Below are 15,119 nucleotides of genomic sequence, written 5' to 3' on the forward strand. Positions count from 1 at the left end.
AATTTTTTTTTAATTATAATAATGCATAACATATTTTTCGAACATAACGAAACGAACAATCGAACAATTGTTCGCGACAGATGGATTGTCGAACGATAATGTTCGCGAACATAATCGAACGAACAACCCCTGTTCGAACTCGATCGAACATATTATCGAACGAATATTGAACTGTTCGCGAACATTATCGAACAGTAATCGAACGAACAATGAACGTTCGCGAACTGTTCGGTTCGGTTGCAGCCCTAGTAGGAGAGCGCGTGCGTTTGGGCGAAGACTAAGGGGGGTTTTGTTTGGCAATTAACAAACAACTGATGGACAATGGAGGGTTGGGGGAAAAGAGTTGTGATGGTGGCCGGAAAAACCAATTACAACTCAAAATCCAGCAAATCAATCAAACAATCAACACACTTTCAAAACAATCAACACCAACACCAATTAACGACAAATCAATCTCCAATTTTACACATAAATCGACAAAATCGTGAAACCCTAAGTGGAGGTGGTGGTCGGCGAACGGGAGCTACCGTGGTCGAGGATGATGGAGGTTTGGTAGGGGTTGGCTGGTGAACAGAATGGTGGTCTTAGGGAAGGTTTCTGATGAAGGAATTAATCGAAAAAGGGGAATGTTCACATGACCAAACTTAAGGGCAGGCCCAATGAAGGTGGGTTCAAAAGGTTGAGAAGGTGGGGGTTTGTTGGGGCATTAAAGGCTTGAAGATGGTGGGGTCGGGGGTACCAATGATGCAGAATCAAGCTGATTTGGCCTGGATTGGCAACTGCGCCATGATGGAGTGGGTGTGGCAAAACAGTGGAATCCGGTTAGATGGGGTTGGAAAAGGTGCAATCAAAGTTGGGGAAGAGTTCTTGCCGTGATAGTGAAAAATAGCTAGGAGGGAGCCAAAATGTTAACGACAATGAAGAAGAGAGTGATTTGGTAATAGCGAAGGGAGAGATGAAGAAAAAGAAGATGGGAGAGCAGTTTGGAATGACACCTTTACATCTATGAGAATCCAACAATCACTAACAGTTTTACTTTAAGGACGATAATCTAGGATTTATGAAAACATGGGTGAGAATTTGCCATTTCACTAAACCTGGGGTGGGAACATGTTTTTTACCCAGCCAAAAAATTAGTGAAAGGGTCAAATATGTACAAGCACCGCTAAGCATGCGGTGAGGAGGAGGGAAAGAGGACACATAAGCATGCAAAGCCTGCAGTTAATCAGGGGGAGCCATAGATTGTCGTAATTGTTTCTAAAATTTAAATCAATTTGATTAACGTGCCAGAGAATTTGGTGGTAGTACCCACTCATGACCAAATTGGCTTTGAAATAAGATAAGTAGTTGCCGAGTCGGATATGAGTAGGCATTGGATAGTTTTGTTGTAAGTTTAATTCCAGAAGAATGTTTCCTCATTATTATATGATTAAATAATTAAACTAACTTTCTTAAGCTTTCAAGAGGAACTTTGCTCCTCAATTTCATAGACTTGTCTATCCAAATTTCCGAATTAATCTAATATTGAATTGACTTTCAACACAAAATCAAAGTCAAATAAAAGGTATTTTCTTCATATCTAAACCTGTGTATTTATTATTTGACTATTTGGACAACTGCCTTTGCCCTTCCTTGTATTATGCTATAATAATAATTATAAGTAACCCACTGGAAATTTACCTAAACAATTAAATACATATCATATGATCAAAATAGTCCAAACTAGAATCAAAAACAGAAATTATTAATTAATCAAGATTAAAGAGTTAGGATAATAAATATTTAAATAAAATTTCAGGCATCTTCGCCATCCTTCAAAGCCCATTGAATGTTCCAATAACACACGTGTTATGCCAACAAACAAAATTCTTGCAGTGTCTTCCATAAAGACCAACAAACAAAAAAGCACAAAAAATCAGTCGTGTAGGTAAATAATATAAGAGTAAACGCATTATCTCACCCAAGGTTTGGCGAATCTTCAGTTTCCACCCTGGTTTCATAAATTATAATCTCACCCTTAAATAATGTCTTTACTTTTTCTCAAAATAATCTCTACATCTCAATTTCTCTCAATAACCAGAGGATCCCGACCAAGCCAAAAATCGGACCTAATTCGGTCATTGGATTCCCCGACATCACTATCACCATCAGCATCCCTTATCCTCCTCACTAAAACCGCTAACTTTTTCACCTGAATACACCTCGGTGAGGTGTCGGAATTGGCTGGAAAGGGGTTAAAAATGCAAAAACCTAAGGGAGAGGTGATGGCCATCGGTGGGCAATTGCAATCAGAAATGTTGGGGTTTTGGTGGGGGAGGTCGACAATGCTATTGGTGGTCTTGAGAGTGGTTTTCGGTGTTGAGACTTGTCGGAAGTTGGATGAAATGTCGATTGACACTAAAAGCGACGACCGACGAGTGGGGGTTCAATCAGCGAGGAGGTTAGAGGTTTTGATGTGGGGGTTGAGGGAATTGTATAGTGGTGTCATGAGGGGATTATGCCGAAACAGCTAAATGACCTGAAATCGTCGATGGGATGAATTAGAGAAGTGAAGGGTTATTTTAAATTTTCATCTTTGAAATGACCATCGTACCTGTTAGATTAAACAGTTATATGTTAATTTAAGGGTGAGAATCTGTAATTTATGAAACCAGGGGTGGGCACAGAAAGTTCACCAAACCTGGGTGGGAAATGTTGTTTACTCATATAATAATAAGATATAAATATTTGACACGTGACAGGTCATTATCGTAATTAACTAAGATAGTGACCCTTTTGTGAACAACTGACATTACATTTTTTTTTTTAATAAAATCCAAGAAGATTTATTTGATCATTGCAACTAATAATGTCTCTCTCTCTTACATAAAACGAGACAAAAACCAAACTACAGAAATTTTATTTACTATTATTATTTTTAAAAGATTTTGTTAAACTCTCTTCTAGTTTTAGCTCCAATTTTCAGTCGATCTAGGGTTTTCTCTAAGTTTGTAACAAAAACAATCTTTAAATTTAATCAAAGTCGATCACTTTGAGTCTAGGTGGGAGCAAAGAGCCGAAGAAGTCAAATTTCTTTAGTTTTTTTGTATTCTGTGAGTAGTCATGGGGAAAGTGGCGGTTGGGGCGACGGTCATATGTGGCGGCAGATGGTGTGCGGCGGCGGTGCTGGTGGTGCGGCATAGGATGAAGTGTTCGGGAGGTGGGCCAAGGCCATGGCTATATTGAAAGATATGGAGGAGAAATGTGGGACCCAATTGGGAAGCTCAGACAGGTGGCTGATGCGATGACCGTTGAGATGCACGCTGGCCTTGCATCGGAGGGTGGTAGTAAGCTCAAGATGCTATCAGCTACGTCGACAATCTTCCCACTGGGTGGGTACCACACCCCACCGCTCAATTTTTTTTTTTTTTTTTTTTTTTTTTCAATGATAGTTCGTATTTTTTTTTTTCAAGTATTATTATTTCGGCATTTTATTATTGGTAATTTATCGTTTATTTAGTTATAATCTTCCACTTTACGGTTACCGCCAACAAATAAAAAACATAAAACAAAATTTTCCGAAATGGTTGGATTTCTCAAATAAATTTTTTTTTTTTTTATTTTTTTGGGTATTTTAGGATTGTTTACTTTATTGGTATTTATAGAGATTTTTTTAAAGACTAAGAAGGGTAATTAAACATTTATGGACTTATTTTTGATGCTTAATTAGTCTTCCTATAATCATGTTATTTTTATGGTTGGCTTCATGGTTTTTTAATCTCTAGTCTTCTAAATTTCGTTTTGTACCCTCTGTTGCCTGTATTTGCTTCTGTTATTGATTATTTCATTTACGTATAGAATAAGTGATTTCTTGTCTAATCAATTCGTAACTTAAATTTTTAGAATTGCTGCATGTAACTCTTATATTAGTTAAAGATTCTAATTTGGGAGAAATAATGGTTGTTATTTGTTTTGCAACTCTATCATGAAAAGTATCTGATTTCGTTCAAATGAACCTTCTTTACATGGTGGTTCTTCCAAAGTTTGATGTAAACAGCTTGAGTAAATGGTTCAAATGAAATTTTCATTGGAACAGGCTATTCCTTGTCAATTTCAAGCTTTACTTTTTGTTTGATTGGAATTTGGCGAATTTTGCTTCTGATGTGTTGACATATTATACTAAATCTAGCATTTGCTTTTTGTGCTGTCTAACTTTCTCTCTTTTGTAGTTCCTTAGTGTTATTTGTATTATTTCCTTTATCCATACTCTCATACCACCTGTCCTTCTTTTAAATTCCTTTATTGTTTTTGGATTGAAATTTTTTAAATCTTTGGTAGATATCTACAATCTAAATTTTCATTACTTTTTGATTTTAAGCTATGTCTGGTCCTTCATTCATAATCTTTCATTATATGTTAATTTTTCCATATAGCTCTAGCACGAAATATTTACTTGCAATTATTCATCTTTTTTTGGCCATTTAGTAATACTTATTATGTTTTACAAAGTTACAAATTTTGAGAGAATATTAAAGTGGAAGTTACTTCACATTGACAGATGAGCAAACTTGATTTGTTTTGTATATCAGTCGGACAGAGTTTATGAAGTCCTTTCTGACTTCCATGTTTGACGTTTCTCTTGTAATTTAGCCTTTTTATAATCAATTGGCTGTTATTTATCCTGGTAAAGACTAGTTTGTCATTTCTTTATGGAATGGCTCTAATTTCCAGGTTACCGATATTGAAGCTATCATTCTTTTAGTATTTCTATTATAATTTAATTTCCCAACCTGATTTCCTTAGATGGCTATCATTTGTCTGATTGAATGGATGAATGGAGTGCCTCATGAGAAATGTTTTTCTCTGCTTGTGTTGAATAATTCAGCTGATTAATCATGGAGAATAAAGAACCTGTTTTGAGCAATTGGTTGATGAACTGCTCTTTGCAGCGGAATTCAGTTGTCAGGGAATAGGGGATCCCTTATAAATCATGTGACCGTTTTGTGGATGAAGTATTTCTAGTAATAGAAGAGGTGAAATAAAAATGGAATTTTTGAAAAAGAGAAGCCATAGGGTTCCTTGAATGGGAGAAAAAATTTGCTTATCTGTGGTTGATTTTCATGATGTGGTAGTACTTTAACTTTTCTGATCTTTTGTGCTGATGAATTTAGTCTAACATGCACGACACTTACTACCTTAATCTTAAAGGAGGAAGGGGTTGTACTATGCGTTGGACCTTGGTGGCACAAACTTCCGTGTCATACGTGTACTGTTGGGTGGGCAAGAAGGCCGGTTGTTAAAAAGAATTTGAGGAAGTTTCAATTCCTCCACATTTGATGACTGGGAATTCAGATGTGAGTGTTTTTAGCACTCCAGTCTAATAAAATTTGACCTAGCTTAGTTGGTTCATGTCTGAAATCTTTAATAATGGTGATTTCAGGTTTGTTTGACTATATTGCTGAAGCCCTTGCGAAATTCGTTGCTACAGAGGGTGAAGGACTTCATGTTTTCACCTGGGAGACAAGAGAGTTGGGGTTTACTTTCTCATTTCCAGTTAGACAAACATCAATTTCATCAGGGAATCTTATAAAATGGACCAAGGGCTTCTCTATAGAAGATGCGGTAAATCCTATTTGCCTTTGACTCTTACATTGTATTTCTTTATATCATGATCATGCATGATATCTTTAGTTACAGTAATGTTCCTCGCCTCTTGCCTTGCTTCATATCCTAATTAAGTTTCAAATTTTAAAGAATTCTTTTATAATGAAATAGTGATAACTGTTATTGTTTTGTGAAGTTTTGTTGGTACTATGGTATGCTTTAGTCTTATTATCTCCCTGTGTGGTTATGTGGTTAATTCTAATTATCTCAACTCATCTTTCGCTGTTATTCACAATGATCTTGTGATTGTTACCCATAGTTATTCATATTGTTTTGGCTTTTGTTATTGTGTAGATTAATTAATGCCAGAACTAAAGGATATTCTTGTAGAATTTGGTTGACTGATAATTTTATTTTCAAAATGTTGCATACTGTATAAGGTATATCCTTGAATTTTTTCTAGGTTACCAACCATCTCTTGATCCTCATATATAAGAGTTACTTAAGTAGAAAAAATTGTGCAGTAGTCCTTTTTTTTTTTTTTTTTTAAGAAATATATGCAGTCTACTTAAAATTATGATCTAGAAACATAATTCCAAGGGCAATTGGAGTGCTTTGAAACTCCCATTGCTATAACTGGCACCTTCCTTGTGTTCCAAATGGTGCAGAGTGTTTTAATTCTTCTAATGTGCCATAAACCATGTTTTTGCATAGTAGTGTTTTCTTATGCCCTCTCAATCCCTTCTCAAGGTCAACTTCTTCATTCTGATTGATAATGGGCTATTCAGCTTTGTAGTGAAAGCAGTTATCTGATCATGAGGGTGATTCATTTTGGAGCATTACTGTTTTATTAATTATCATGATGTGCCTACGCATGCACACATCTCTATGATTTTAGCACAATGTCATTATAGAGTGCTACTAGAACTGCCTTATAAGTGTCATCCTGTGTATAGATGTGTCAGTCATTGGCAACTCACACCACTGCAATTGCTATAACTATTTTTGTTTATTGGAATCTTCTATTTGTGCTGGTGGAGTTTTGGACCCTCATGAAAGTAGTAGATGTGGGCCTCACATGGAAATGTATGTAGTAGCCATGCAATTAATGTGTTAACTTCAGAGAGGGTTTTGGGTATGTGGGTAATAAGACTACATGGTTGGTTTGTTTTATTTCTAATACTATTCCCTGAATGTTTGAAATATGCTAAGGTTTCGTAGGTAGGCAATTTCTTCATAATATCTGTGCAATGATAATCCGATATTGCTGGTCTGAAATGCATCAGTCAAATTTCAGCTGATATGATAGATATAGTTTCTATTGCTATGGCTGTAATTAATTTATCAACTTTTCAATGTGTCTAATATATATTTGAACTTAGATATTTTTTGTGGTCCATCTTGGCTCTTGTAGGTTGGACAAGTGGAGTTGGAGAATTAACTAAAGCAATGGAAAGAGCTGGTCTTGATATGCGTGTTGCAGCTTTGGTAAGTCCAGTTTGGTTCGTTCTTCGCTTCTTCTCTTCTCTGAGTAATGTTCTTTATAATATTGCATTTAGATTTTTTCTTATTTCAAATGTCTCCTTGGTTGTGTGGGTTTCTTAAATACTGTGAGAGCAGGTCAATGATACTATTGGAACATTAGCTGGGGTAGATACTCAATCAGGATGTGGTTTCTGCCGTAATCTTGGGCACTGAAAATGCAGCATATGTAGAACGAGCACATGCTATTCCTAAGTGGCATGGTCTTCTACCTACAATCAGGGAAAGGTTAGTACTTCTCAAATGTTTGTTGTCATTTCATGTGTTTTGAACTAATATCATCATTTCATGGTGAACTATGTTCTGTTTCTAAAAGAATGTTGATTACTATAGGTTATCAACATGGAGTGGGGTAACTTCCGGTCATCGCACCTTCCGCTAACAGAATATGATCAAGCATTGGATGTCGAAAGCTTGAACCCTGGAGAACAGGTAGCTATATTTTCTTTCCTTTTCTGGTTTGAGATTATCATGCATATATGTGGGTAATGGGCCATAACATCAGGACTGTTACTTGCAGATTTTTGAAAAAGTGATCTCTGGTATGTTTTGGGAGAAATTGTGCGCAAGTAGTTTTGTGCCAGATGGCTGAAGAAGCTGCTTTTTTTGGTGATACTGTTCCACCAAAACTGAAAATTCCATTCATATTGAGGTGTGCCATTTGTTTGTGGGTTATCTGCTATCATATCTCTTTCTATTCAATTTATATACCTTCTTTTGGTCATGTATTTCCTCTATTTGGATTTACTTGTGTTTGTGCTGTTAGCATCTGCATGATGAGTCAATATTAATTCAGTTCTGAGTATGGAATAACTTGATCAGGCTTAGATACTAATGTTGTCATTTCTTAGAAGCTTAATTTTTTAGAATTAATGGTTACTTAACAGTCAAAACTTGTCTTTCATTTTCATAATAAGTTGTTAATTTTATGAAGAAAGTCCACTGCAATCATATAAGAAAGACATCACTACATTGATATGTAACCTCTAACTGCACAACAAACTTGTTCTATGGCTCTTGGCATTCAGAATATTCTAGATTAACATATTATTCTTAGAATTAAATAGGTTACAATGTATTATAATGTTGCATTTATACTCAATTTGTGGCTGTTAATGAATGTATTTTCAGCTACATGCTTAATCATGTGGTAGGAATGCGTGATCTTTAGCGTCTTTTATTCAGGTATATGCATTGTAGAATTAATTTTTTCCTGTTAGAAATAGTATACACCCATTGATTTGTCATTTATATGTGTGCTTCTGTAGCTGTTACATTTTTATATGGAACATGCAGGATCAGACATGTCTGCAATGCATCATGATACATCTTCAGATTTGAGAGTGGTTGGGAAAAAATTAAAGGATATATGAGGTATTATACCTTGTCAATATGTTGGACGAAAGCCCAGGAAAATTATTTTCTAGCCTATTGGTTATTTTTTATATTTCTCTTCTCTGGAAAACTTTTTTGTTTGGATCAGATAATAAGCCAAGAACTTAAAAACTCTCGGTTTCAAGTGAAAGCTTCCCATATCTATTTTATTGTTTTATTTTTATGTAAGAAAATATTGCTTTCAAACAAGATAACCAAGAGCACAGTGATCACCATTTAGAACTTAATCATATTAGTAGAAAAAATATGGGTTGTCTTATAGTTACTTTTTGTTTTCTTCATGTGTCAGATACCCAATACCTCCCTGAAAATGAAAAGTTATTGTGGCCCTCTGTGACATTGTTGCAACTCGCGGTGCCCGTTTATCTGCCGCAGGCATTGTTGGTATCCTGAAGAAATTAGGCAGAGACACAGTGAAAGATGGGAAAAGCAGAAGTCAGTAATAGCTTTAGATGGCGGGTTGTATGAGCACTACACGAAATTCAGTGCTTGCATGAAGAGCACGGTCAAGGAGATGCTGGGGAGAGGAAGTCTCTGAGAACATCACAATTGGCACTCAAATGACGGTTTCTGGCATCGGAGCTGCACTCCTTGCAGCCTCTCACTCCCAATACCTTGGTGGTGATGAGCATTTTCAACAATTTAACTTGTACATTTGCAGTTATTTTCTCTCTGCGCTTTATTTGAGCTTTTTTACACCCATCACGCTAGACACCCTAATTTATGGTCATATGGCGTGTATAGATAATGGATCGAATGTGCAATCAGGGTACCCAGTCGTGGCTGCTAGCTTCAGGCTGTGGCCTGTCATTCTGCTTTATTCCCCCCCTTTTTTTTTTTTTTTTTTTTTTCTCTCCAAAGGCTGGGAACTATGTTGGTACACAAGTGTATAAGATGATTTCTCCCCAATTAAAGAATAAAATGGGAGATGTAAACTCTTCTTTTTGAGTTGTTACTTTTGGCGGAACATTCTCTCTTTGAACAGGATACTTTTGGCAGTTGCAGCTTGTTTCGACTTTTGTGCAATCTAAAGAACTGATTTTTCTTTCTATTTTCCTTTTGGGGCAAGGGCTTCGAGGCATGCAACAAAAACTCTTTGTTCTCCTTTCAGGGTAATAAAAATTATTTGAGGATTGTGGATGTTACAGTCTGAACTGACTCTTTTTTGCTGGTCATTTGTGCCTACTGATTATGAGGAACCCCATCTGGCCGAATTCCTTTCTCACAAACTAGGGTACGTTCATCAAGGTTATGGCTAGCGCTGTGATTACAACTTTTGAGGTCCTAATTCTAGCTGAGCTGAGCATGAAAAGATTACATCACTGACGTAGTTTTCATCCATCGTTTCAAACTCTTTAACTTCTGTTTGGGTATTGCGGAGGGTTGAAGTATGAATATCTCAACTAAGAACGTTAAATTATCACTCGGATGCTTACAGAAGTCATTAAATATTCATTTCTTAATTCTTACTGTGTTCGGAAAGGTTGAGAAGCCTCTAAAATGAAAATCCTTGGCTTTAGTAGTGTGTTTGGTTAAGTGAATGTTGTATTATTGGGAATGTTATATTAATGGAAAAATAGATAATCTTGAAGATTATTGAGAATGTTAGAGAAACGTATTTGGTTAGGTTGGAATAAATTGATGATTATGTTATATTGATATGTTTAGTTGGGAGGTAAATGAGTGAATACAAAACTTTAATTTGTAGCAAAATCACCCCCACCTACCCCAAGCCATTGTCGTCAACCAGCCACCATCACCGATGTTGCTGACAGTCGTCGGAATGGCGCACAATCAGTTGGATTTAGCTGGTCGTGCACTGGTAAGGCTGTTTCACCGCCAAAGATGTGGTCGTGATCTGGCTATTTTCGGCCAGATTGAAGGTTGGAAATAGCCAGATCGATGGTGGTCTTGGGTGGTTGGAGATATTTTGTTAACTTTTAAACTTTTTTGTAGTTGGGGTGTTTTAACTAAATTCTCAAATGTAAGGGGTTTTGGTAGTGGTTATTGGGTAGACATTTGAAAACAATTGTGTCTGAGATGATATTTAATTAGGGGCAAAATATGTATAAAAATAAGATTACTTAGATAATTTTTTAATAACCCCCCCTAGCAAGATAATCTGATTATCCCCTATATTACCAACAGTAAATACTATTTACAACAAAAGATTACTGTAATATTTTATTACTTGAAAACCAAACAAGAGAATCTTGAAAATTAAACGAAGATTACCAAAGTAATCTTATATCACTGCAAACCAAAATTAAACGGAGATTACCGGAGTAATCTTATATGACTGCGAAACCAAACGCACCATAGGGTGTAAATACCCTTGACCTTGACATTATACAAATAGTAACTAAGCTTATGAATACATCTTTAACTACATGGAACCAAACTGACACAACTCATTATTCAGAAAATCAAGCCATTAAAATCACATTAAAGATTCACAACAGCATCATCACATTTTGACATCGTCTCCTGTTCTGAATTTGTAAGGACTGGAAACGTATCGTGTTTACTTGCTGCATTCTTCTTTCTGGAATAAGAATGACAGTTGAGTAAGACTTGCAAAACAGTCCTCATGTTGGGCCTATCAGAAGGTTGCGTGCTTGTACAATGGATGCCAAGTTTAAATACTCGACTCATTTCATCCAAGTAGCAATGTTTCCTCATCACCTCATCCAAAGCGTCAATTATAGGATTACCTTCTTGAAGGTAACGCCACGCCCAATTGGCGAGGCACGTATCCTCATCACCATTAGATTTTCTTCCTGTTGTCAGTTCCAAAAGGATGACCCCGAAGCTATAAATGTCTGTCTTCTCGTTCACTTTCGTTGTATAAGCATACTCTACATGTTAGAAACACAAAAAGTAATAGTTAAAANTTGCACAATCTGTGAGAAAATTTGAACCCTGCTCTCCGATTGGTTGATGTACCACAAACTGTTATGGATTTTTTTAACAATATCCTTAATCTTAGAAAGGCCATCTTGAACCAAAAGATTCAAGATATGTGCACAACACCACACATGGAATAGCTTCCCTCCACAAACCAACCGCCTGGTTACTGAAAAATTCTCTCTCAATGTTTTGATTGCTACATCATTACTAGAAGCGTTATCGACAGAGATAGTGAACACCTTGTTTTCAATACCCCATTCCTTTAGACATTATACACCGAATCAGCAATTTGAACACCCGTGTGAGGAGGATCAATATGTACAAAGCTCAATACCCTTTTCTGCAACCTCCAGTTACCATCAATAAAATGTCCAGTTATAACCATATATTCTATATTCTGGTTACTTGACTTCCACAAATCCGTCGTCAAGCTTATCTTGTTGACATTCTTCAAAACATTCATTAACTTCTTCTTCTCAATCTCAAACATAGACACATAATCTTTTTTATTTGCTGTGCGCAATATTTTTTTCCCATTTAGGCATCCCGGTTTTTCGCATTAGATTGAAACCTTCTTCCTCTACAATGGTAAAAGGATGCTCATGCATCATGACCCATTGCGCAGCTCTTTCCCTCATCCTCGCCCCATCAAATTTGCCATCCCAAAGAACAGGGGGTTGTGAGTCACCACAACTTGAACTTGGCTGGAAAAATTGTTGTCCACCACTATCTTGCCTTTCGTTAAGCCTTTTCCTGAGACGTTCCTCTGAATGTCGTTTAAGTTGAGTAGTGGGCCTCGTTTTCGGTAGCACATAGATTATCTTATAATGAATGCATTGTGTCTTTACCTTTCCGTTGGGCAGTTGTAACACCTCTTTGAAATCATTCCACACCGCCGATATCTTTGCCCTCTTCTTCCTTCCAAATGCGTTAACATCACCCCCTTGGGTCTCCTCTTGTTGTTGACTTGTTGCTTGAGTAACCGAGGTAGAACTAATTGTATTTGATTCCCTTGTGGTTGGGGCTTTGAAGCCTTCCATTATTTCACTGATATTTATATCATGAGAGAAAGAATTCATAAATTGAAATGATTTACAACACTAAAGCTGATGATAACACAAGAATTGGAAAATGATTTCGAAATAAAATTTAATACCTTCCAGAAGCAATGGATGTTGAAAATGCACAAGCAAAACACCTCCTCTCGGCCTTCTCGGCTTGATCTAGATGTCACAGTGCTGCGTTTATTTCTTTTGCCTCTGAATCTCCTTTTTGTTTAACAATCCTGTGTTGGAATTTTGATGTGATTATTTTATGTTTGAACATGCAGGTATATCTAGCATCTGTAAAAGGAACTCCCTATGTTACAGGTTAGCAACATAAATTATTTGTAGTAGGTTTGTTGGTATTGCAACAGAAACTATAAAAGGGGTTTTCTTTTAACTTTAATTAGTCTACAACTCATGGAAACAAAATTAATATCAACGATGAAAATAAGGAAAATCTGTAATTGATTATACAGCTATTATACTTGAGTCGTCTGTAACTCATATTGAAAGAAAACAATAGATATATTTGGAAACACTCATGTTATGGCTGGTTAGTGTCAACTGCATACAGTTTCCATAGATGGTACATAATATTTACCACTGGTAGATAATTATCAAATGAGGGAAAAAATTTGCTTTTCAATCCACGAAATTTTGTATATAAACCTCTTATCGAGAATATGGATGATTGGCAAAATTTTCAAGGATTTGTTATTGGTTTTTAACATTTTATATAAAGACAAGAGTGGTCCATCTTCTTTGACATATACAACATTGAAAAATACGAGCAGGTTTTGCCTAGGCTTAGAGGAGAGGTCGTAGCACTAGAAACTTGCAATCTAGCATATTTACATGGTTTTTTGCTTCTTTTATTAGCCCAATAAAGCTTTTCAGACAAATATTAGCAAAAAGCTGTATGAAAATTTTCAGACAAATATGTTATTTGAAAAATATATGGATCTATTTGTCCCAGAGTAAAATGAGCAAAATTAAACGAATATGGACTTTCCTCAAGAGCCAAACAACGATTAATGAAAACAAAAAACAAAAAAATAACTTACGAAAAAATTAAAACTGCAGCTTCTTTGAGTATGGACTTTTCTCAAGAGCCTAACTGCTGAGTGTTGACTGTTGAGGCATTGGGTTTGTCGTTGAGCAAGCAGAAAACAGCAGAAAAAATTTGAGCTGTGAAGACTGAAGTGTGAACTGCGAATCTGTGATGTGGGATTGTGAGTGTCTAAGTGAGGGCTTGACTCTTGAGGCTGTCGCAAATCACAATTAGGGAAAGGAAAAAGGTCAATTGGGGATTTGGATTTTGGACTTTGGGCCGGGTAAGGAAAAATGTGGATTTGGACTTTGGATTTTTAAAAATTTGGGCTAGGAAATTGTGGGTTTAGACCTTGGATTTTTAAAATTTGGGCCGGAAAAAAAGTGGGTTTCGACTTTGGACTTGGATTTTCAAAAAAAAAAAAAATATTATATATATATGTAGGATTGTTCCCTCTGGTATCAGAGCCAGGAAGGAGGCAAGGATTTAGGATTGTTAAATTTGTTATTATTATTTGAGTACCGAGTCTTTTTAGGTTTGGTAGGGCTGTAGGATCTAACCGTTGTAAGTCCTTAGATCAACCACTGTAGGGAAAGAAATAAGTGATTCACAAAATGGAAAACTTTTCTAGATCAATGTCTACTTCCAGTTCTAATACTAGAGATGAACAGATTGTTCATCAAGAAGAGATTTGTATAAATCAAAATGACAACATAATTGAAACAAGTCATGCTGTACACAAAAAGATAAACAAGTCATAAGACCTCAAGATTTACAAAAACATTTTGATAAATGGAACATTCTCAAAATTTTGTATCTGTTTACAAAGAAGGAAATTATCAAGTCTCATAGAGTTAACCCTTTAAACAAATCAAATACATTATTAAAACAGAAGAAAAAACTCTTAAGATAAACAATTCTACTCAAATAACTCAATTATTATCTAAAGAAATGGTTAAAAATACAAAAGAGTTAAATTATCTTCGTATAGGACTTGCCAAATAGGAATCAAACCTCTAAGCATATATATATATATAATATATTAATATATATTATATATATATAATATATATATATATAATATATATAATGTATAATTTTTGTATGCACAAAATTTATCATACTATATTAATCATAAAATAAATATGTTTGTATGCTATAAAATTACCAAAATCATAGGTTATCATATATTATTATCATTAAATAAATATCGTAAATGTTTTAAAAGTTTAAATATAATTTTGTATCAACACCATAAATCATAGTGAAATGAGGGTCATTATAATATATGATCAATCATATGTGTGATTAATTTGTTATATATAAGGTTAATTGTGTATATACAAAATTATTATCATAATATATAATCATAGGTTAAATATATTAATATGTTATGAAATATTGAAATTATAGGTTATCATATATTATTATCATTACATAAATTATCTAAATGTTTTAAATGTTTACATATATTTTGTATCAACAACCATAAATTATAGTGAAAAAAAGTCTATTGTAATATATGATCAATCAAATGTGTGTTATTTGTTATATTATCATACGTCTATATATATATTTGTATCAACGCCTAT

General features: G+C 35.2%; 1 pseudogene; it reads left to right on the forward strand.

Moving 5' to 3' along the window:
- The first annotated feature begins 3,102 nt into the window (after positions 1–3,102).
- On the forward strand, positions 3,103–9,551 carry LOC116130568 (annotated as a pseudogene).
- Positions 9,552–15,119: the final 5,568 nt, after the last annotated feature.

The sequence above is a fragment of the Pistacia vera genome, unplaced genomic scaffold (assembly GCF_008641045.1).
Source record: "Pistacia vera cultivar Batoury unplaced genomic scaffold, PisVer_v2 Contig223, whole genome shotgun sequence".
NCBI lineage: Eukaryota > Viridiplantae > Streptophyta > Magnoliopsida > Sapindales > Anacardiaceae > Pistacia > Pistacia vera.